The sequence below is a fragment of the Dermochelys coriacea genome, chromosome 1 (assembly GCF_009764565.3).
Source record: "Dermochelys coriacea isolate rDerCor1 chromosome 1, rDerCor1.pri.v4, whole genome shotgun sequence".
NCBI classification, from domain to species: domain Eukaryota; kingdom Metazoa; phylum Chordata; order Testudines; family Dermochelyidae; genus Dermochelys; species Dermochelys coriacea.
Genome location: NC_050068.2, coordinates 16,313,868 through 16,336,997, shown reverse-complemented (window position 1 = coordinate 16,336,997; position 23,130 = coordinate 16,313,868). Strand labels below are relative to the sequence as shown.

General features: G+C 43.6%; 1 protein-coding gene across 3 annotated transcripts in view; it reads left to right on the top strand.

The window, feature by feature from the left end:
* TENM4 (teneurin transmembrane protein 4) overlaps nt 1-23,130 on the top strand; it is a 1,775,651-nt gene that overhangs the window by 1,306,665 nt on the left and 445,856 nt on the right. The window lies entirely within an intron of this gene.

The following is a 23,130-nucleotide window of genomic DNA, read 5'->3' as shown; positions in this document are numbered from 1 at the left end:
ATTTTAAAATACTGTGCATAGAATTTTTATTTTTTTGGCACAGAATTTTTAATATTTTGGCGCAGAATGCTCTCAGGCTTATGGAGTTGATATTCAAACACCCTTCCGTTTGTTTCACAGTACAACATTCCCATTGCATGTGACAGTGAGCCACTAAAGACAATGAGCCAGCTCCTGAGTGAATGGTGAAACCAAGGAGTGTTCTACATCCTGTATGTATCCCTTATGTAGTAAGGCAGGTTTAGAATCATAGAATATCAGGGTTGGAAGGGACCTCAGGAGGTCATCTAGTCCAACCCCCTGCTCAAAGCAGGACCAATCCCTAACTAAATCATCCCAGCCAGGGCTTTGTCAAGCCTGACTTAAAAACTTAAAAGGAAGGAGATTCCACCACCTCCCTAGATAACCCATTCCAGTGCTTCTCCACCCTCCTAGTGAAAAAGCTTTTCCTAACATCCAACCTAAACCTCCCCCACTGCAACTTGAGACCATTACTCCTCGTTCTGTCATCTGCTACCACTGAGAACAGTCTAGATCCATCCTCTTTGGAATCCCCTTTCAGGTAGTTGAAAGCAGCTATCAAATCCCCCCTCATTCTTCTCCTGTACAGACTAAACAATCCCAGTTCCCTCAGCTTCTCCTCATAAGTCATGTGTTCCAGTCCCCTAATCATTTTTGTTGCCCTCCGCTGGACGCTTTCCAGTTTTTCCACATCCTTCTTATAGTGTGGAGCCCAAAACTGGACACAGTACTCCAGATGAGGCCTCACCAATGTTGAATAAAGGGGAATGATCACGTCCATCGATCTGTTGGCAATGCCCCTACTTATGCAGCCCAAAATGCCGTTAGCCTTCTTGGCAACAAGGGCACAATGGCGACTCATATCCAGCTTCTCATGCACTGTAACCCCTAGGTCCTTTTCTGCAGAACTGCTGCCTAGCCATTCAGTCCCTAGTCTGTAGTGGTGCATGGGATTCTTCCATCCTAAATGCAGGACTCTGCACTTGTCCTTGTTGAACCTCATCAGATTTCTTTTAGCCCAATCCTCTAATTTGTCTAGGTCCTTCTGTATCCTATCCCCACCCTCCAGCGTATCTGCCTCTCCTCCCAGTTTAGTGTCATCTGCAAACTTGCTGAGGGTGCAATCCAAACCATCCTCCAGATCATTAATGAAGATATTGAACAAAACTGGACCCAGGATCAACCCTTGGGGCACCCCACTTAATAATGGCTGCCAACTAGACATGGAGCCATTGATCACTACTTGTTGAGCCCAACAATCTAGCCAGTTTTCTATCTACCTTATAATCCATTCATCCAGCCCATACTTCTTTAACTTGCTGGCAAGAATACTGTGGGAGACCGTATCAAAAGCTTTGCTAAAGTCAAGGAATAACATGTCCACTGGTTTCCCCTCATCCACAGAGCCTGTTATCTCATCATAGAAGGCAATTAGATTAGTCAGGCATGATTTGCCCTTGGTGAATCCATGGTGACTGTTCCTGATCACTTTCCTCTCCTCTAAGTGCTTCAGGATTGATTCCTTGAGGACCTGCTCCATGATTTTTCCAGGGACTGAGGTAAGGCCGACTGGCCTGTAGTTCCCCAGATCCTCCTCCTTCCCTTTTTTAAAGATGGGCACTACATTAGCCTTTTTCCAGTTGTCTGGGACCTCCCCCGATCGCCATGAGTTTCAAAGATAATGGCCAATGGCTCTGCAATCACATCCGCCAACTCTTTTAGCATTCTCAGATGCAGCGCATCCGGCCCCATGGACTTGTGCTCATCCAGCTTTTCTAAATAGACCCGGACCACTTCTTTCTCCACAGAGGGTTAGTCACCTCCTCCCCATGCTGTGCTGCCCAGTGCAGTAGTCTGGGAGCTGACCTTGTTTGTGAAGACAGGGGCAAAAAAAGCATTGAGTACATTAGCTTCTTCCACATTCCAAATCAATCCTATGTACTTTTTTGTGGGCTGAGTTTGTGGGGTGCTTTTGCTGTCACATGTTTCTAAGGAAACAGCAGCACTCTTGGTGTGTGCGGGTGTGTGTCTGTGTGTTTGCACGCACACATGCACTTCAAGAGACCCACAGAGAAGTTTATGTAGTCAGCACCAGAGGGGTTGAAATAATTTAGGCCGTCTTGGGGATTCAGTAATTGACATTGCCCAAGTGAGCATGGTGAGCTACAAAGCGGTTTGTTTATTTTCCTCACCTTGAGCAGCCAGCATCGTTTAGGTGTTGGGTGATTTCTTTGCCTCTAGCCTGCTCAGCATACCTTCAGTGTCGGGGTTGTCTTTTATATTTCTATTATTGCTGCTGTTTTGTTTTGTGAGGCATTTCTTTACATTATTCTTCTCAGTTCATTTCTCTCAGGGGAGCCACTTACTTGTCTGCACTAGCTCCCGTCAACAGTAGTTGACAGGGGGTTAATCACTCTGTTCAGAGCAACTGGCAGGTGCTGGTGTCGCTCAAGTTAAATGAAAATATAAGTATCTGTCTTCCTACCCAAGAAATCAGATCAAATTTGGGGGAACAGGCCTAAGAGTTTGGGGTCAATCTACTTATAAACCTAACAATTCAACACACTATTGAATGTATTTACTGACAGCTTGCATGCTTGACTGCCCAGGACCCCAGTATGATAAAATCATGGAGCGAGATTTTCAGAAGTGAGTTAGTGGTATTGGATGCCCAACTTGTGACAACTCAACGAGGCCTAATTTTCAGAAAGTGCTGGGTGCCTACCTTCTAAAAATCAGGCCCCTTCAAGGTGTTTCTGATTAAAGCCTCAAAAATCAAGGCACCCAAACTCTTTATTTATTTTTATCCACTGTACTGAAACTTGTGGATGCTGGTCGATGGAATGGCATAGTTCATACCATATTGTTAACTCTGTATGTAAAGGAATGTGAGTTTTAACAATTTGTAGGAAATTAATCTGATAGGACCTACTCCAGTGCCAGGTAAGGTCCGGGGAAAGACTTCCATGGATTTCAGTGGTTTCGGATCTGAGCCATAGTGCACATAAAGTATTATGGGAGTAAATACAGTGAGTATTCCCATTGTATTTACATTTGGAACTCTCATTACCACTAACTGGGAGATTATACATCTAAATTCCCAGCTAATCAGTGGACGTATACAAAAGTAAAAGTTTATTTTGTAGAATATCTTATATAGGGACTGTGTCCCCAAATGATTTGCTGACTAAATAAATAAAAAAGGAAGACAGTGGGCAGCATAGAAAAGTTTCATTTCTCCTACATAATATACATATAATCCCTATTGAAGTAATAAATAAATGAGCTGATTGCTAGACTGATTGCTTTGTTTTAGAATAAATGACTGAAAACAGTGGTGTAAAGACATTGCAAAGTAAATAAACGGAAGTATTAACCAATAATTCCAATTATAGAAGAAAGAGAGAAATTGGAGTTGTAATTAAGGAAGAAATTTGAAAATTTAGTAATTAGAAATAGGAGTTGCAATTAAGGAAGAAATTTGAAAGATGAAAATGAGGTGCAGACATTGCAGCAAGGCTGTTCCTAGAAGCAAGAGCTGCAGAGAAAGTGATAATCACTACAAAAGTTTTTTTTTCTCCTGCTGATAATAGCCCACCTTAATTGATGAGTGTCATTAGAGTTGGTATGGCAACACCCATTTTTTCATGTTCTCTGTGTGTATATATCTATATCTATCTATATATAGAGAGAGAGATATATATATATATATATCTTCCTACTGTATTTTCCACTGCATGCATCTGACGAAGTTGGCTGTAGCCCATGAAAGCTAATACCCTAATAAATTTGTTAGTCTCTAAGGTGCCACAAGTACTCCTCGTTCTTTTTGCTGATACAGACTAACATGACTACCACTGAAACCTGACAACAGAGTGGGCCAGACGGGAGACTGCAGGTGAGATTCAGAGCTCAGGAGAAGATCTCCAAGGAAAGCTGCAGAGAGCAGAAGGCTGTCTGCAGGCCCTCCATGGAAAGAAGGAGGAATTATCAGGGAGCCACTACAGGGATTAGCCTGCATACCTTCCTGAGCTACAGAGCCGTGCCCACGGAAGGCTGGAGAGGGCTGAAAATTGAGATATGTTTGTGTGCTATCTGAGCTGCAGAGCTGAAGTAGGAGGGCCAGAGGGCTGAAGGGTGAGGTGTGGTGAGAGATGCCAGAGCGAAGCCTGAGCATGGCAAGAGATGCTGGAGCTGTACCAGAGGGGCTGAGCATGGTGAGAGATGCTGGAGTGCTACCGGAGGGGCTGAGCATGGCGAGAGATGCTGGAGCAGTAACTGTACCGGAGGGGTTGAGCATGGTAAGAGATGCTGAAGCTGTACCGGAGTGGCTGAGCATGGCGAGAGATGCTGGAGCTCTACTGGAGGGGCTGAGCATGGCAAGAGATGCTGGAGCTATACCCGAAGGCCTGAGCATGGCAAGAGATGCTGGAGCTGTACCTGTACCAGAGGACCTGAGCATGGCGAGATGCTTCTGGGGATGTGATGACAGACTGTTGGGACTTGAAGACTGAGAGTACCATTTGGACTTTGCTAGGGAATTCTGGATTAAGGTTGTGGGATTTATTTTAATCTATAAACCTCACAAGGGCTTAATAGATACTTGGAAAGGCTTTGTGGACTATTTCTAGGAACCATTGGAGGGTGCCCGAGGCAGGGGCTGCCTTATAATAAACAGTCTCTATTTGACCTTTCCCATCTGGACCAGAAGAAGACGACTTGCTTACTTTGGAGGGATAATGGCCAGCGAACTAAGTACATTTGTGCACAGCTTTGAAAATACAAAATGCTAAACGTGTGCTTTAACTAGCTCATATCCTTCCAAGGTAGAGTTATTCCCTACAGTACATTTTCTACTGCCTTATCCAGTTCTTCTCTATGTGGGTTTGCCTTGGTAGACAAGGAATAGTGTTCAGACACTTGTTGCAGTGTGCACTTCATTTTAGGTACTACTCGTATGTCCAGAGCCTAGGACTGGAGCCTAAAGATTGTTGCTGCCGATCTGCATCTCATGGTCTTGCATCTTTCCTGAAACTAGATGATGTCACCTATAAGCATCTTGTTAGACCCTCAGTCAAGGTCTTAAGCAATCACACAGAACAGTATGAGTCTTATAGATTATGACTAATGTACTTTCATGGGATCTTTAAAAATATTAAGCCCCATCCTACCACTGTGAAGTAGGTAAGAGTGATTAGTCCTGTTTTACGTATGGAGGAAAAAGGAAGTTAAATGCCTTGTCCAGAATTGTACAATAAATTAGTGATACAACCAAAAATAGAACCAACCAATCCTGTTTCCTGGTCTCTTGCTCTTAAGCACTAGACATAATTCCCTATCCACCTAAGGCATATGGGCTGTAATAAAGATGCTTTACTTGATACTTAAATCTACTGTCTTCTTAACTTAAATCCACTGCCTTTTGGACATGTGCAAGGTCAGGAATGTACACAATACCATGCAGAGATAGTGGAGTTAGGATAGCTATCTTGACTTAGCTCTCCTCTCCTTTTCTACCCATGGTAGAGAGAGAAATTCATGTTTTATCTTTCTCATCCTACAACTGAAGCTAGCATATTTCATGATTTAAAGGTGTCCACTGAACAACTATGTTCTTCACGTGCTGGTCCCTCTGTGTGTTCCACATGTGGGTACACATGCGCGCCATGGGCCCCAATCCAGAAATTCAACTAAGCGGTGCCCATTGGCCTACATGTGCGCAATAGATCTCATGCTCCCGACTAAAGGCATAAGAGGCAATGCGGGCTGATGCCTCTCCAGTTCCTTCTAATCACCATGTGGCCTGAGTTGGAATACTGTCTCCTCAGATTTCTCCTGCCTGTTTGATAGAACTTGTAAATAGATTTGTAAATAGTTTTGTACTTTTTAGCCTATTAGAATTAGTTTTATACTATCGTTAGCATAGTTTGTTTTCCCCGGCTGGGGACTCCTGCCTCATCGTCTGAGATATGCCTGGAGTCCCGGGGTTCAAGAACTGAATCTTTTGCCCTCACTCCTTTTCCATCAGCGACAGTCACCAGTGCTGCCTCTACTGCATGAAAGCTTATGCTCAAATAAATTTGTTAGTCTCTAAGGTGCCACAAGTACTCCTTTTCTTTTTGCGAATACAGACTAACACAGCTGCTACTCTGAAACCTGCATGAGATGTTTATCTCTGCAAACTGCAGTATTAGTTGCTCACTTCCACCAAGAATTCACAAAGCTCATGAATTTTGCCTAAGGAAACACTTGATTGGAGAAGGCTATGAGGCCCATCTCTGATCTGGGCCAGTAAGATCCCCTAGTTCATCTGCCCAAAAAAATGAGCAGCCCCTTCCAAGCACGTGCTTAGGAGCAGAGTCGGCAGTACCCAAGCCCGAGGACTCTTCCTTCAGGGCTTCCCATGAGAGTAGACTGCACTTTCATGGGCACAAAGACAGATTCCCATTGAGGACTGTCCAAAAGAGATGCAATCCTTCTCTGAGCCCGTCGGGTAAGCCTTCGTGCTTAGATCCTGAAGGACCACCACCACTGAAAACCCTCAGACTGGAGAGTGAAGTGGGCAGGAAGAAAGATCTGTTGGTGAATCTGTCATCTGCTGGTTCTGTCTACAAGTGTCAGTCCGGACTGGTCATCGATACGGACTCATTTGTCCAAGTATCGCACTACCTCCGGGGATGCACCAGTACCATCGGTCCTGACCGCTGGAACTCCCTGGACACCGGAATGTATGGAAACTTGCACAACACCGGAGGATATATTCCTTCCTTATCCTCACTCTCCCTTCCTCAGCAGTCCGGCCCCCTGAGGGACACTACTACCCAGGAGGACGATACTACTTCAAGAAAAGGAGTACTTGTGGCACCTTAGAGACTAACAAATTTATTTGAGCATAAGCTTTCATAGATTCATAGCTATTTAGGTCAGAAGGGACCATTATGATCATCTAGTCTGACCTCCTGCACAACGCAGGCCACAGAATCTCACCACCCATTCCTGCGAAAAACCTCTCACCTATGTCTGAGCTATTGAAGTCCTCAACCCGTGGTTTAAAGACTTCAAGGAGCAGAGAATCCTCCAGCAAGTGACATGTGCCCCATGCTACAGAGGAAGGAGAAAAACCTCCAGGGCCTCTTCCAATCTGCCCAGGAGGAAAATTCCTTCCCGACCCCAAATATGGTGATCAGCTAAACCCTGAGCATATGGGCAAGATTCACCAGCCAGATACCCAGGAAATAATTTTCTGTAGTAACTCAGACCCCACCCCATCTAACATCCCATCACAGGCCATTGGGCCTATTTACCATGAATATTTAAAGATCAATTAATTGCAAAAATCATGTTATCACATCATACCATCTCCTTCATAAACTTATCAAGTCTAATCTTAAAGCCAGATAGGTCTTTTGCCCTCACTGCTTCCCTTTGAAGGCTATTCCAAAACTTCACTCCACTGATGGTTAGAAACCTTTGTCTAATTTCAAGTCTAAACTTCCCAATGACCAGTTTATATCCATTTGTTCTTGTGTCCACATTGGTACTGAGCTTAAATAATTCCTCTCCCTCTCCGGTACAGAAAGATCCACATTCACAAAGATGATAAACTTTATCTGACTGATGCTGGACTGTGTTTCCACAAGAGCTTTTCATCCCACAGAAAGGTTTCAGTTAATGAGCAGCCTGATCACATGGATTCCCTTCAGATCAAGACATACAGTGACAATTTGCCTGTCACCGTTAGGCCATATGACCTAGTGAACTTATGTGATAGCGTTCACCAGGCTTCATATATGATGCCTACAGGCCTGGTGGAGAAGGAGATAGTCAATTATTTTTTTGTCAAGGACCAAATTTCTTGGTCAAAGTATAATTGAAGTCCAGACTCCAGAGAAAATAAAAAAAATAATGATAATAGAAAGTAAATAAAAAGAATTTGGGGTCTGTTCAAAAGCATCAGGTATCCTGGATTTGGCATGCGGTCCATCTATTGACTACCCCTGGATCCCAGGATCATCATTCCCACCGGAATCATCGCCTCCCTCATTTGGAGGTCAAACCCAGAAAAGGTGAGAGTTGACATCCTGTTCAGTAGCCCCATCCCAGTGCCACCATCATAACAGACACTTCCCTTCTGGGGTGGCATGCCCACTGAACAGCCACACTACTCAAAGCATCTGGACCCCATGGGAGAGCAGACTACACATCAACATACTAGAACTGAGAGCAGTCCATCTTGCTTGCAAGGTCTTAGTCTCGCTTGTATGTTCACTCCATATACAGGTGATGTCAGACAATATCACCATGGTCTTTTACGTAAACAGGTTGGAGCAAGATCTCTTTCCTTGTGCCTGGAAGCAGCCTGGCTTTGGAACTGGTGCATCAGAAACTGCATCATCATCCAGGCTGCATGCTCGGAACTCCTTGGTAGACAACCTGAGCAGGTACTTTTATGCGGACCACAAGTGGGAGATTCACAATTCTGTCCTGAGCGAAATTTTAACACTGTGGAGTACACCTCAGTGGGATCTCTTCACATCCCAAATTAACAGAAAACTTCTCCTGTACTGCTCCAGAGGAGCCATGCGCTGCGGCTCCCTTGGCAATGCTTTCCTATTGTCATGGACAAACAATCGCATATAGACTTTTCCTCCCATTCCCCTGCTTCCACGGGTTCTCAGAAAGGTATATCGCAACAGGAGCAGGGTCATTCCCCTAGCACCCAATTGGCCCAGACAGTTTTGGTTCCTAGAGCTCTTGAAAATGTAAGCCTATTGTCCAATCAAGATTTTACCCTTTCCTGGACCTCCTAACTACAGAGTGGGGCAAATTTGGACACTCACTTTGCATCCTGGCCTGGTGTCTGGTGGTTGTTGGAAATAGAATGCTCCTGCTTGGCACCCATTCATGCTGTCCTTATCTAAAATAGGAAAGATTCAGCTAGGACTAGTAACCTAGCTAAATAGATTTCTCTGCCTAGCTGCAACACGATCAACCTTATCCAGTCACTGCAGATATTCTGGTTGTTTTGGATTATTTCCTGTGTCTAAAAGACTCAGGGCTCTATTAACTCCATTATGAGTCCACCTCGCAATGATTAGCGCCTTCCTTCCTTCCTTCCTTCCTTCCTTCCTTCTGTAGACAGCTGTTGTGTTTTCACCCACCCAACTACAGTCTGATTCATGAACAGCCTGATGAACGGCCTCAAATCACCATTTGAACTCTTGGTGACATGTTCCATGCCCTACTTGTCCTTGAAAGTTGCATTTTTAGTGGCTAACACTTTGGCCAGGAGGGTCATCGAGTTAGGTGCCATCATGGCAGACCCTCTTTATGCATATTTTCACAAGGGAAAAGTATCCTTTCACCTCCTTCCTAAATTTCTCCCCAGGGTTGTGTCTGATTTCCATGTCCTTCAACTTACCTGTCTGCTTTGAAAAACCTCACACTTCTGCCAAAGAGAAGACACTTCCCTCCTTCAACAATTGATGTGCCCAGCATTCTGCCTTCAAACCTATCAGAAAGTCATCAAGACCTTTTATCGCCCTAGCAGAAATATTGTGAGGTCAAACTCTATCCTCTCATAGAATCTCTATGTGGGTTTCTGGGTGCATCATTGAGTGCTACAGGTTAGCACACATCGGTCTTCATGGTCATGTCCCAGCTCACTCCACAAGAGCCCAGGCCACATCTACAGCATCCCTCCAGGAAGTCCCAACACAAGACATATGCAGGGTGGCCACCTGGAGCTCCGTCCACATGTTCGATGGACATGACATGTTAGTTCAGGCCTCTGCTGCAGATGCAGGAGTAGGATCTGCAGTACAGCAAGCATCTTTGCTGCCAGCTTCCTCACACCCATCTCCAGTCTGACCGCTGCTTGTCCGTCACCCACGTGTGGCTCACTTAGGGACCAGCACTCAAAGAAGAAATTAAGGTTACTTACTGTGAATGGAGGTTCTTCGAGATGTGTGGTCCCTATCTATTCCACTATCCACCCTCTGTTCCTTTTGCTTTGGATCCTGTTGGATTCGGAGTAAGCAGAGGAACTGGAGAGGTGTTGGCCTGCACTGTGTCTTATTCCTTTCGTCGGAATACAAGGAGACCTGTCAACATGAATTTACCAAGGGCAAGTCATGCCTGACCAACCTGATTGCCTTCTATGATGAGATAACTGGCTCTATGGATATGGGGAAAGCAGTGGACGTGATATATCTTGACTTTAGCAAAGCTTTTGATACGGTCTCCCACAGTATTCTTGCCAGCAAGTTAAAAAGGTATGGATTGGATGAATGGACTAGAAGGTGGATGGAAAGCTGGCTAGATTGTCAGGTTCAATGGGTAGTGATCAGCTGCTCAATGTCTAGTTGACAGCCAGTATCAAGCCGTATCAAAACCTGGGGCCGGTTTTGTTCAACATCTTCATTAATGATCTGGATGATGGGATGGATTGCACCCTCAGCAAGTTTATGGATGACACTAAGCTGGGGGGGGGAGAGGTAGATACACTGGAGGATAGGGATCGTATACAGAGTGACCTAAACAAATTGGAGGATTGGGCTAAAAGAAATCTGATGAGGTTCAACAAGGACAAGTGCAGAGTCCTGTGCTTAGGATGGAAAAATCACATGCGCTGCTATAGGCTGGGGATCGACTGGCTAGCAGCAGTTCTGCAGAAAAGGACCTGGGGATTACAGTGGATGAGAAGCTAGATATGAGTCACCAGTGTGCCCTTGTTGCTAATGGCATATTGTACTTCATTAGTAGGAGCATTGCCAGCAGATCAAGGGAAGGGATTATCCTGCTCTATTCGGCACTGGTGAGGCCAAATCTGGAGTACTACGTCCAGTTTTGGGCCCCCCGCCCACAACAGAAAGGATGTGGTCAAATTGGAGAGAGTCCAGTGGAGGGCAATGAAAATGATTAGGGGGCTGGGACACATGACTTATGAGGAAAGGCTGAGGGAACTGGGCTTATTTAGTCTGCAGAGAGAAGAGTGAGGGGGGATTTGGTAAGCCTTCAACTACCTGAAGGGGAGCTCCAAAGAGGATGGGGCTAGGCTGTTCTCAGCTGTGGAAGATGACAGAACAAGGAGCAATGGTCTCAAGTTGCAGTGGGGGAGGTCTGTGTTGGATATTAGGAAACATTATTTCACTAGGAGGATGGTGAAGCACTGGAACGGATTACCTAGAGAAGTGATGGAATCTCCATCCTTAGCGGTTTTTAAGGCCTGGCTTGACAAAGCCCTGGCTGGGATGATTTAGTTGGTGTTGATCCTGCTTTGAGCAGGGGGTTGGACTAGATGACCTCCTGAGGTCTCTTCGAACCCTAATCTTCTATAATTCTATGATTCTACTGCATGTGCTCAGGCCAACAGACATAGCTTAGAATTTCTGTACTAAGGTGCATGATGTGCGTGTGTACCCATGTGTGGAATACACAACGGGACTGCAAATCTCAAAGACCTTCTGGTAAGTAATCTCCTTTTTTTCCCTAGGAGGTGCATGTTCTGCCTATGTACTATACCTGCTGTATTTGCCTCAGTCTCAGATGATAGAGAAGTGATATATCTGTGTTATCTGTGGGTTTGTTTTGTCTCTTTCACCTTGTAATAAGTTTGAACTAGATTATTTTTGTTAGATGTATTTAACACTAATTAATAATAATTAACACATAGCAGTTGACACTTCCTAAGCACTACAGAAATGTTAACCAATTACTCTTTTAGTTAGTATAAATTAATGTAATTGTGTGTTGCTTTATATTCTGTTTGCATCTTTTGTTGACCAAGAACTAGTTTAGTTAATTTCTAATCTTTGGTCAAATTAGTCATTAAGAAGCTAACTGGGGAAAAAAAGTATTTTTACCCACTATTCCTTACCCCACCTCCAGTCTCCTTTTCGTTTTCCTCCAGCAATTTCTCTTTTCAGTATTCTTCCAGACTAATGTCTTTTCTGGCATTAAATTCTGGAAGCAGGTTTGCTGATTACGATAGTGCAGCTGTCCTTGGGCAGACCAATACAAGGTTTGCGCCCAGTTTTTCTCCCCTAGATATGTGGTGCCAAGACTTTCTTGTTAATTATAGGTATGTTAATAAATCTTTCCTTTTTGCCATGGAAGGAAACATTGTCTAGTGGTTAGATCAGGGATTTGCCTAGCAAGACTCCAGATTCTGTTCCTAGCTCTGACAGTTGGACTTGGATAAATCACTTGAAGTTTTGTGTATCACATTATCTATCAGTAAAATGTGAATAATGATACTTGCCTGTCTTCACTAGTGTCAAGGAGTCAGTGCACTCCAACAAAGAGGCCACTGGGCTGTGAATATGGGACCTTTGTTGTTGTCCTGGCTTTGCTGCTGAATTGCTGTGTGACCTTGTTCAAATCACTTTACTGGTGTGTGCCTCAGTTTCCCCATGTGTAAAGTGAAGATGAGGCACATCCACCTTTCTAAAAGTGCACTGGACTCTATGGATGGAAAGGTGCAATAATACAATTGCTAACGATTATCACTGGTGCGTGTTAGCTATATCTTGCACACAACTAACGAAGAAGTAATTGCCTGAATTTAAGCATAACCAGTGTGACTTCTGATTAAGATGTCAAGGGGATCAGACAAAGTAAACTTGAGTTTGCAGGACATGTGGGTTGGATGAGCAGAGGAAGATTGCCAGAGTGCATTTTGCAGGGACAGGTGCCAGGTACCGGGGGTGCCCATGGCAAGTGCGGTTTGAGGACGTGGCTTACAGGACAGAATGCCATACGGCATGCTTCTCAAGGCTGTAAAGCATGGGAGATTGCTGGCTAATGACTCCCGTGTGTTGTGTTTCCTGTTTATTGTGATGTGACTTCATGGTGCTTTGCTCTATGAGAAAATAATAATAGCTATTATCATTAATGTGTTTATGAAGTCTTTTGAGATCCTTGGATGAAAGGCACTGTGTGCAGCAGCCTTTCAAAGCTTGCAGGGAAATTAACTAGTCAGGCACAAAATCTACTTTCCAACCCTTTACCATGATGGTAATGGAAAGGGGAAAAAAGAACTAGTGATATTTTGCAAAAAGAAAAGGAGTACTTGTGGCACGAAAGCTTATGCTTAAATAAATTTGTTAGTCTCTAAGGTTCCACAAGTACTCCTTTTCTTTTTGCGAATACAGACTATTCGCGGCTACTCTGAAACCAGTGATATTTTGCTGTCCCTTTGTCAAGCGGGAGGGTAGAATTTTGCAAGGCTGACATAAGTGCAAAGAACTACGTTTTCAAATGAGACACAGTATCACTCTCCACCAGTTTGTTAGATCCTCTCTACCTGTAGTTTCCAGTCCTGCAGCAATGTCAGAACTGTACTCTGCTGAGTTGCCCTGCAGAGATTTCAACATCATGCTGCGGCCTAACCATCAGACAGTATTGGTAAATCCACCTGTCAGAAGTTGATACATGTAGAATAACATTGATTAGAAGGAAACTCAGATGGAGAAGCAGTCCTGTGAAAAGGATTCCATCTGCTTAAATTCCTTCATTGGAGGTGATGGCTTCCAAATTGAAATAACAAGAAGAGTCTTTTTTTAATAAGGATTATTCTCTTTCTATTTAGCTATTTTTATCTCTGCATTTTCCCCCCGTAGGCATTTTACCTAAGGAAAATATATTGCCTGCTGCATAAGCTTGAACTGTAATTGAAAGTTAAGCTTTGGACACAGTAGGAGTTGTGCTGATTAATCAGTCCCTAGCATCTTTCAGTGCTTTCTGATTATCACAGAGAAAAGTCCTAAAATAAGTCCATAGAAAATCAGAAATCAATTCATGGGCCTTTGCAGTCTTTTTACAGATAATTCATATTTTAATAAACTTGGTTTGAAGTTTGACTCTTTGGGGGATTTTATCAGGAGGAAAAAAATGGGCTTATTTCTTGTGCCACTGAAGAAAGATGGGGGCAGATTATCCATCCAGCAACTTCAGGATCAGCTATATGAGCTAGGCCACTTTTGACACAATAATAGGCAAACTAGGGAAATGTGGTCTAAATGAAGTTACTATAAGGTGGGTGCACAACTGGTTGAAAGACCGTACTCAAAGAGTAGCTATCAATGGTTCGCTGTCAAACTGGGGGGGCAAGGGTAGCTCTGATGTACTATTAAATATTTTTGTTAATGACTTGGATAATGGAGTGGAGAGTATGCTTATAATATTTGAAGATGACATGAAGCTGGGAGAGGTGACAAGCAAAAAATAGGATAAAAGGTTTAGAAAACCTGACCTGTTATGAGAGGTTAAAAGAATAACTGGGCATGCTTAGTCTTGAGAAAAGAAGACTGAGGGGGAACCTGATAACCATCTTCAAATATGTGAAGGGCTGGTATAAAGAGGATGGTGATCAATTGTTTTCCATGTCCACTGAAAGTAGGACAAGAAATAATGGGCTTAATCTGCAGCTGGGAAGATTTAGGTTAGCTATTAGGAAAACCTTTTAACTATAGCTAAGAATTGGAATAGGTTTCCAAGGAAAGTTGTGGAATCCCCATCATAGAAGTTTTTAAAAAACACAGCCTGTCAAGGATGGTCTAGGTCAGCGTTTTTCAAATGTGGCCACCGTTGCCGTATGTGGCCACCAGGAGCTTTTCTTGCAGTCACAGCCTCCTCGTGGTGATTGTGGGAAGGGCAAAGTGGCAGGCCCTCCCTCAGGGCCGCCAGCAAATGCTGGTCCAAGCCTCCTTCTGGAGCCACAAACAATGGAGGAGCAGGTGACCAGTGTGAGTTCCCCACCTTCCCAGGGGCGGTGGTGCTTGGGCATGAGCCCTGGGGTGGTGGGTGGCAGGCTCTGGTCCTGGAGATCCAGGCCCAGGCCCACCCCACCACATATATACTGCCGACCCCCGCTGGCCCCCCCTTCACCCCTAGTCCCCCCACCTCCCTACCCACCTCCCCATCCAGGGCTTAATTTGTTGCTCAGCTTGCTGGGGTTGAGTAAGTCTGCTGTGAAAATTGATATTAACAAATATACAAATATCATTTTTTCACAGTAGCAAACTTACTAACTGGCAAGTCTTTTAAAAAAAAAAAAAAAAAAAAAAAAAAAAGGAAAACATGTGAAGCACCTTATTTGTGTTGCTATTCTGTTTAGGTCCAGTAAAGAATAGAGACAACTGTACATTATTTTTATTATTGAGTCTTCAGTGAATAAATTACAATGATTTGGACACATATATGTGCATATTTATTTGTTTTACCTAAAGTTAATTAAATATTTTAGAAAAAATATTGTCACAATGGCCACCAGCAAGAATTGGTGGCTGCTCTCTGAGGCCACCAAAAATTTTGTTGTGAGAACCCCTCTAGGTATACTTTATTCTGCCTCAGTGATGGCCAAGATGACCTGTCGAGGTTCCCCTCTGGCCCTACATTTCTATAATTTAGAAAGGAAAGGATGATTTTGTGGCTATGGTGACAAACAAGTCCTCAGGAGGTAGGAATTCAGTTCCTGGACTCTGCTACAGACTGCCCTTTGTCCTTGGACAAGTCACTTAATCTCCCTGTGCCATAGTTCCCCATCTGTAAAATGTGGGTCACAATGCATTCTTTCTGCTTCTCAGCCTGTCTTGTTTGTTCAAGTCTCTGCTCCATATAAGGCAGCTGGGATATCGGAGATCAGGTTCTGGTCTTTCATATGAGGCAGACCAACAAATTCAACTTGAGTGTCACTCACATAGCACTAACCAGCTGGCCAGTCTGGGATGGGTCTCTGTCCTCTGTATTTTAGCAAAAAAATTCAAACGTCAAAATTTTTCACCATATGGAATTGATCTTTTCCGGCCACCCCAGGAGGCAGTAGACCCTGATTCAATGCCCACTGACGCCAAGGGAAAAACTCATTTGACTTTACCTTCAGTGCCTCCCTTGTGGATGAGAAAGCTCCTGATTTCCAAACCCATAGTTTGGCTGAGGGGAAAGGGAAAAAAAATAATCTATGCTTAGATGCTCCTCCCTTCACTCCTGTCTCCTTACAAGGAAAATAAATAAATAAAAGTAGGAAGTAGGAAATAGTTTGAATGCCTTCAGAGCAGTTCTCCGCAGCCCCTGCCCAGGTGATAGTGATGGTTTCTGTGAAGACCTTGATATATCCAGAAGAAACTGAGATGCATTTTGTCCTCCAGTTAGGTATGTAAAGTAGCACCACAGAGTTAACTTACTATAAAGAACAAGGGGCCTACAGATCTCTCTTTATGCAGGCAAAACTCCTCTTTATTTATGCAGGAGTGAGTAGCATTTCATAGATTCACAGCTTTCAAGGCCAGCAGGGACCATTGTGATCACCTGGTCTGACCTCCTGCATAACACATGCCATAGAGCTTCCCCAAAATAATTCCTGGAGCAGATCTGTTAGAAGAACATCCAGTTTGGAATACTCAATTTACGTTCAACCAGTCAAATGGCTGGATATAATCAACTGCCCTGACTGAAATTCCGAAGGGAGGACATTCCATATGATTCAGGGGTGCCTGCAACAACAGGCCATTCTCTCCAGAGATCTTAATATCATCAACACACAGACAGGTCTTATCCATTCTCTGTGGACATGAAAGACCTCATGGCACTTTTTGTAAGAGCAGGGCTTTGTGCCTGTGTTAACGTCCAAATTTACTCTCTCCATCTTTGCTGTGTGACAGCTAATTTCTGCTCCTCCACCTTAGAGCTCGATTGCATATCAATAATATTGCATGCATTTGTTTGTAATGGACTTCGGGATCTTTCAGGATGAGATGTGCTTATATGCCTGTCCACCTATCTTACAGTCTTCTATTAGTACCCATGACTATAGTATCCGATCATCTCTATATAAAATAGTAATTATAGTAATAGAGACTGCTACTAGAAAAGCAAGGAAGAGAAAACTGATGGGTACCAACGTTTTCAAGTGTACACATGTGGATCTATTTAGTGATGTATCTTTATCTGCTATATTAAGAGTCACTCCAGTGTTCACCTTAGATTTGAATTAGAGTTCAGTCTCAGAACACATCTGCTTTGTTCTGTAGCCTTGCATACAGCCAGGAGCTGAGCTGCTCATAAGGTGATCCCTTCTAATTCAAAGAGAGGTAACCTCAAGTAGCAAGTAAAATTCAGTTTCTGAATAGCCTTTTTTCTTTTTTGCACTTGGCTCTGCCAATAATGAATAATAGTTTATGCCTGTAATGTCCTTCACTTCTGCAGCTGAACGGCAAGAGACTTCCAAGCTGACTTCCCTACTCAGCAGGGTTTTGGGTATTTCTGGATTGGGGCATGTCTCTCTGTCTCTTGAAATTTTTACTTTCTGCAGTCATCTCTGAGACTATCATGCTATTCATTCAATGAACACCAAGGGAAGGGTGGCGGGAGTAGGGATGCATTTTATTATGAATACTGCAAGTGCCACATCTGCAATATGCTGTGTTTCCATCAGCCGAAGAGATAAGTTTCTAAACCTGAGCCATGTGCACTGCATGCCAGTGTGATGTGACACTCTGCGCTGTCAAGCTGACCCAGTCAATGTATATTAATTAGAGCACTTACAGTTTATCTAATAACTTGAGGTTCTGAATAACCCACTTTTAAAGACTGATTCTAGGGTGGATGTAGTTCACTGCTTTCTCATAAAAGGCCAGTTACATAAAGGATTGTGTGAGACTGCCTCGGCTGAGTGATTAAATAGTATTTAGATATTAAGGTAAAACAGTCTCCAGAAGTGCTAGCTTCTTTGGTAAACCTCTGGGTTTAACAAACAGTGTAGGGTCCCAAGTAATGCAACATTAAAATGCTTACGCTAGTCAAAAACTATTTAAAACCTTTTTATTTGTGGACCTATAAATCTTCCAGCCATGCAGGCTGAGGGCTGCAGACCATTGGAGACTGAAGAAGACCTATGGGATTCCCAAACCAGGTATAACTGGGGTAATTGCATTTTAGTCTCCTGCACACCACTTTTCCACCATGCTTTAAACTTTATCTGGTGTTTTAGGCTTCTCTGGATTTCAAGTTCATTGCACTTTTAGATTTATTTTTAGGAAGACCATAAACCGTGTCACCTGAGTCAGAAATTTCTAGTTATCTGGCCAAGTCTTTTACCACTGAAGAAGTGCCTTTAGTCATCACAACTTTTAGTTTGAAACCTGTAACTTCCCTAGAGCAACAGATTCAGTTCTCAGCAGCAGTAACTCGGCTCTTCACCCTTCTGATATAGATACATGCAGTGTTTAATTGGAGCTGCAGTGACCAGAGTGCTGGCTTAGCTGTTGTTGCCCAGCACTGTGTCACAGGGGGTTAATCCTGCAGCCCGTATTCACATGAGTGGCCTCGAATGAACTCTGAGCGAGTAGGGTGCTATAGGATGAGGCTGTTGTTTTCTATACAAGCTGTATCCCAGATAGCCATGCAGAGTTACATTCTCCTCAGAGTTGAAAAATAAAGAGTAGGAGTTTCTATTAATTGTCATGGAAGAAGGGAGAAGAGAGATGTTTTCAGATTAGATTTGAAAAAGGGATTGTGTGGAGATGCATACGATGTAAGGACCTAACGGGAACAGAACCACAAGGTCATAGAGCAAGAAAGGCTCTTCCAGAATGCACTGGGCTGCAGAGAGAAGTCTCTTGTGCCCAAAGGGGAGAGAGTGTGTGGAAGGATAGAAGAGAAGTGAGTGCTAGTTGCACTGCGAGAATGGGGGAGAAATAAAGAGACAAAAGGCATGGAGAACAATTTTGACCTGGATACTGAAATGAAGTAGTGGGAGAGTATGTAGCTGATGTGATTGTTCTACTTTACATTCTGTACATCCTGGGGAGCTAGGGCCTGGGGAAGCCTGCCTGGAGAAAGTGTGAAGTGAAGATGGCATTGATGAAGACTTTAGCAGAGGCAAAGTAAGACACAAAGAATAACAGATAAAAAGTAATAATGTAGCAGAGAAATGCCAAGGGCCAAATTCCCTGCTGGCATTACTGAAGACAGTGTAGCTACATCAGCTGGGAATTTGGCCCTACATAGAAAAATGAAATGATAGTAATTGCACATCCAACGAGATGTGCTGGAAATTCACTTAGGTCAGATAATACAACAGTTCCTCCTTTAAAAAAAAAAATAGAACACAGTTATGATCTTTTGGAAGGAGGAGGGGGACTTTGTATTTGAAAGCATCAGCTTACAAAAGCAAAGGGAGAGAGTGAGCCGAGGAAAGTTAAATCTATAAAGGCCTGAATGCACTGGGAATCCAAACACTGTGTTACTGAGGAATTCATGTGTGAAGTTTGCAAATTTATGGGGTTATTTTGACATACTGTATGAGGAATTTAAGATTTTTGACACTTCTGTTAGAAAAAGCATATAAAACTCATCTGATGGGAATTCACTCCATTTCCTGGTGGGTTTTTTTTTCCTGTTTCCTATTTCATGGTTAGTGATGGTAATTACAGACCCCGTTTGTACCTTGTGGATTCTGACTGTGCCGAAGAGCTTTCTTGGCGTGTGATAGTCCCCTTGTAGAAAGTATGTAAATAACTGGCCCTCGGTAGGCATTGTTGCAGCACTCTTGATTAGACAAGAAGCAGCCTCCTCTCCCATTCCATTTTTGTACAGTATAGTAACTGCTTTTCTTGCACATTTGTCCCCACAAGGGACTGTAAACCATGATTTAGATGTTCATTATAATATCTCCCAGAAGCGCTGCTATAGTGAAGGGGCCTGTTCTTAAGGTGTTTTAATAAAAGTCATAACAAGCTTGCTCCGTTCTAGGACTTGCAGCCAAGTGCTTACCCTAAGAGTCATATAAAGAAAAGATATAAATAAAATGATAGTCAAAACAAAGGGTAACTATTTTTAAGCAAAAAGAGTGTTTAAATAGGAAAACAATTGAAGTGAGCAACGTGAAGTCTCTCTTAAGTCATCTGCCCCATCCCCTGATCAAGGAGAATTTTCCTTACAGTGTGACCGCCACTGCTTTTGGCTGGTTCAGTTTTAAATTACTCAAATGGTATGGGAGTTCCCCAGTTCCTTAGAAGAGCTATTCCACACAGTTAAGAAATTCTTCTTGATAATCAGCCTAAATGTTCCTTCGTGTAATTTAATCCCCTTTAGTACAGCTACAGCAGGGACAGGCAAACTTTTTGGCCTGAGGGCCACATTGGATTTCCAAAATTGTATGGAGGGCAGGTTAGGGGAGGCTGTGCCTCTCCAAACAGCCAGACATGGCCCAGTCACCGACCCCTATCAGACCCCCCACTTGCTTCTCGCCCCCTGATAGCCCCCCTGGGACTCCTACCCCATCCATCACCCCCTGCTCCCTGTCCCCTGACTGACCCCAGACCACCTGCCCCTGACTTCCCCCTGCCGCCCCATCCAATCCCCCCCTTCCTGACTGCCCCCCTGGGATCCCTGCCCCCATTCAATCCCCCTGTTGCCCGCCCTCTGACCGTCTTGACCTCATCCAGATCCCTGACCACCTGCCCAAACTCCCCTGCCCTCTATCCAACCCCCCCTTTCTGCCCCCTTACCGCGCTGCCTGGAGCACCGGTGGCTGGCGGCGCTACAGCTCCACCACCCGGCTGGAGCCAGCCACGCACTGGGTCAGGCCAGGCTCTGCAGCTGCGCTGCCCCAGGAGCTCGCAACCTCCCTACCCAGAGCATGGCACCGGCGGCGCAGTGAGCTGAGGGAGGGGAAATGGGGGAAGTGCTGGGGGCTAGCCTCATGGGCCAGGAGCTCAGGGGCCGAGCAGGAGGGTCCCGCGGGCTGGATGTGGCCCACAGGTCGTAGTTTGCCCCCCTCTGAATTACAGTTTATCATCTTGCTTTTGGACAATTTCTCATCCTCATTTCTCATCCTCTCAGTCTTGATTCAGCAAAGTGCTGAAGCACATGCTTAATTTTAAGCAGGTAAGTAATCCCATCCTTGTTAAGCAAAGCACTTAACTATGTGCTTAACTTAAGTCACAGAGTTCAATGGGATTTAAACACATGCTTAAAGTTTTGTTTGTGCTTAAGAGCTTTGCTGAATTGGGGCCTCATAAGAACGGCCACACTGGGTCAGACTAGTGGTCCATCTAGTCCAGTATCCTGTCTTCTAACACTGACCAATGCCAGGTTCCCCAGAGGGAATGAACAGAACAGGTAATCATCAAGTGATCCATCCCCTGGCAAACATAGTCTAGGGACACCATCCCTGCCCATCCTGGCTAATAGCCATTGATGGATCTATCCTCCATGAATTTTTCTAGTTCTTTTTTGAACCCTGTTATAGTCTTGGCCTTCACAACATCCTTTGGCAAGGAGTTCCACAGGTTGACTGTGCATTGTGTGAAAAAATACTTCCTTTGTTTGTTTTAAATGCCTCTTAATTTCATTTGGTGACTGCTAGTTCTTGTGTTATGAGAAGGAGTAAATTACACTTCCTTATCTACTTTCTTCACCCCGTCATGATTTTATAGACCTCTATCATATCTCCCCTTAGTCGTCTCTACCAACAATAGCCTCTACCGACAATATGATAGAGTCTAGGATCTAAATGCCAGGAAAACCCAGAATGTGGTTCCAACAGAGCCACAGTGGCAGACCCACAGATGGGTCCTCCCATTTCCTCCCTGGTTCTAGATGTACCTTTTCACTGCCAGTCACTGGCCTGCTTCATCCAGTTGCCTATCTCTGGCTCTAGCTCCCTTCCACTGGACTACTGATGTTGAAAGTGAGCTAACAATAAAATATCATCTTTGAACCATCAGGTTGTGCCTTGGTATTGTAGGTTATCAGAACACTACTGTAGCGTGCAATACAGGAACACAGATGTTAGAGCTATAAATTACGTATTATACCTAGTCCACTTCGCTATGAGCACAAGACACGGAGCAGATATTAAACTGATAGTAGAAGCAGTCTTGGCCAAGAAGTTGTAGTTGTGTTGCAGTGATTAGACACAACTGGCTGAAATAAACATGGAGTATCAGGCTTTAAATTTATTTTTATGGATTTTGTTGTTAACCTCAGTGTTTGGAGTTTAAATATTTGTCATCTGCCCCTAGAAAACTTTCCCTTGGTGCTAGTACTGAAGGTTTTCCCTCAGTGCCAATACTTTGATTTTTTGATTGACTTTTGCCCCTTCTAAATAATAATTAAATATTTCCATTCACTTTTTTAATCTTGCGATAAATACCAAACTGAGTGTAAGCCACAGTATTTATGAAGTAAGTGTTTACTGTTAAACTCAGTATGGCAAGCCTTGGAGATGATAGGTATTTATTTGTCCTTCCTTTGCTCTCAAAAAATAGAGGGAAATGAATGGGTCTTTATTAACCACTATTGGCCTGATATACCGAAGTTCATCTTCAATTCCTATTGTATATAGTGTGAGTTGTGATGCTCAGCTCCAGAGTACATCAGTCCATAATTGCATAAGCCTGTCTTCAATATTTGGTTCCTTTTGAGCACAATAAACCAGTCTGGAAACATAGAGACATATTTACCACCATTGCAACAATATGCATTGATTTTTTCCCCTGTAAATAATGTTGCGAGTAATTTTATTACAGTGAAAAGCTGATCTACTTCAATAATTAAATATTTTGACAATATATTTTTCGTGTTTATTTCTCATAGTAGTTTCTCTTGTATGTGTGCGTGTGCCCCCTTGTGCTTGTGCATATATATTCTATCTGGCAAAGTGAGAGGAACAACATCCACACTTACGTAGCTATGAAGCAGTGGTACCATCTCCTATTTACAGCTTCTCAACTTCACTCAGTACCATAACTTCATTTCAAATAAGGAAGTGAAGAAGAGCATCTGCCTCCACAGACATCTTTGACTGGGCTCCTTCTAAAACTCACACTTCATTCTTCCACTCCCCAGCAATCGAGCGGCTTGTTTTCTTGATCTTTTTCTCTCCTAGTCAATCTCTCTAACCTAAAATACTCCATAAAGACCCTCTTAAAATATGGACCCAGATATACAAATGTGACTAGGAATATGGGTGCCTCCTTTTTTTTAGGGGTCCCAAACTAGCAGAAGGAGTAATGATTATTTTAAAAGGGAACCATCATGAGGATGTTCAGAAGTAAAGTTTCAGTTTGCAGTGCAGATCTATTATTTACGATGAGGTCTGGA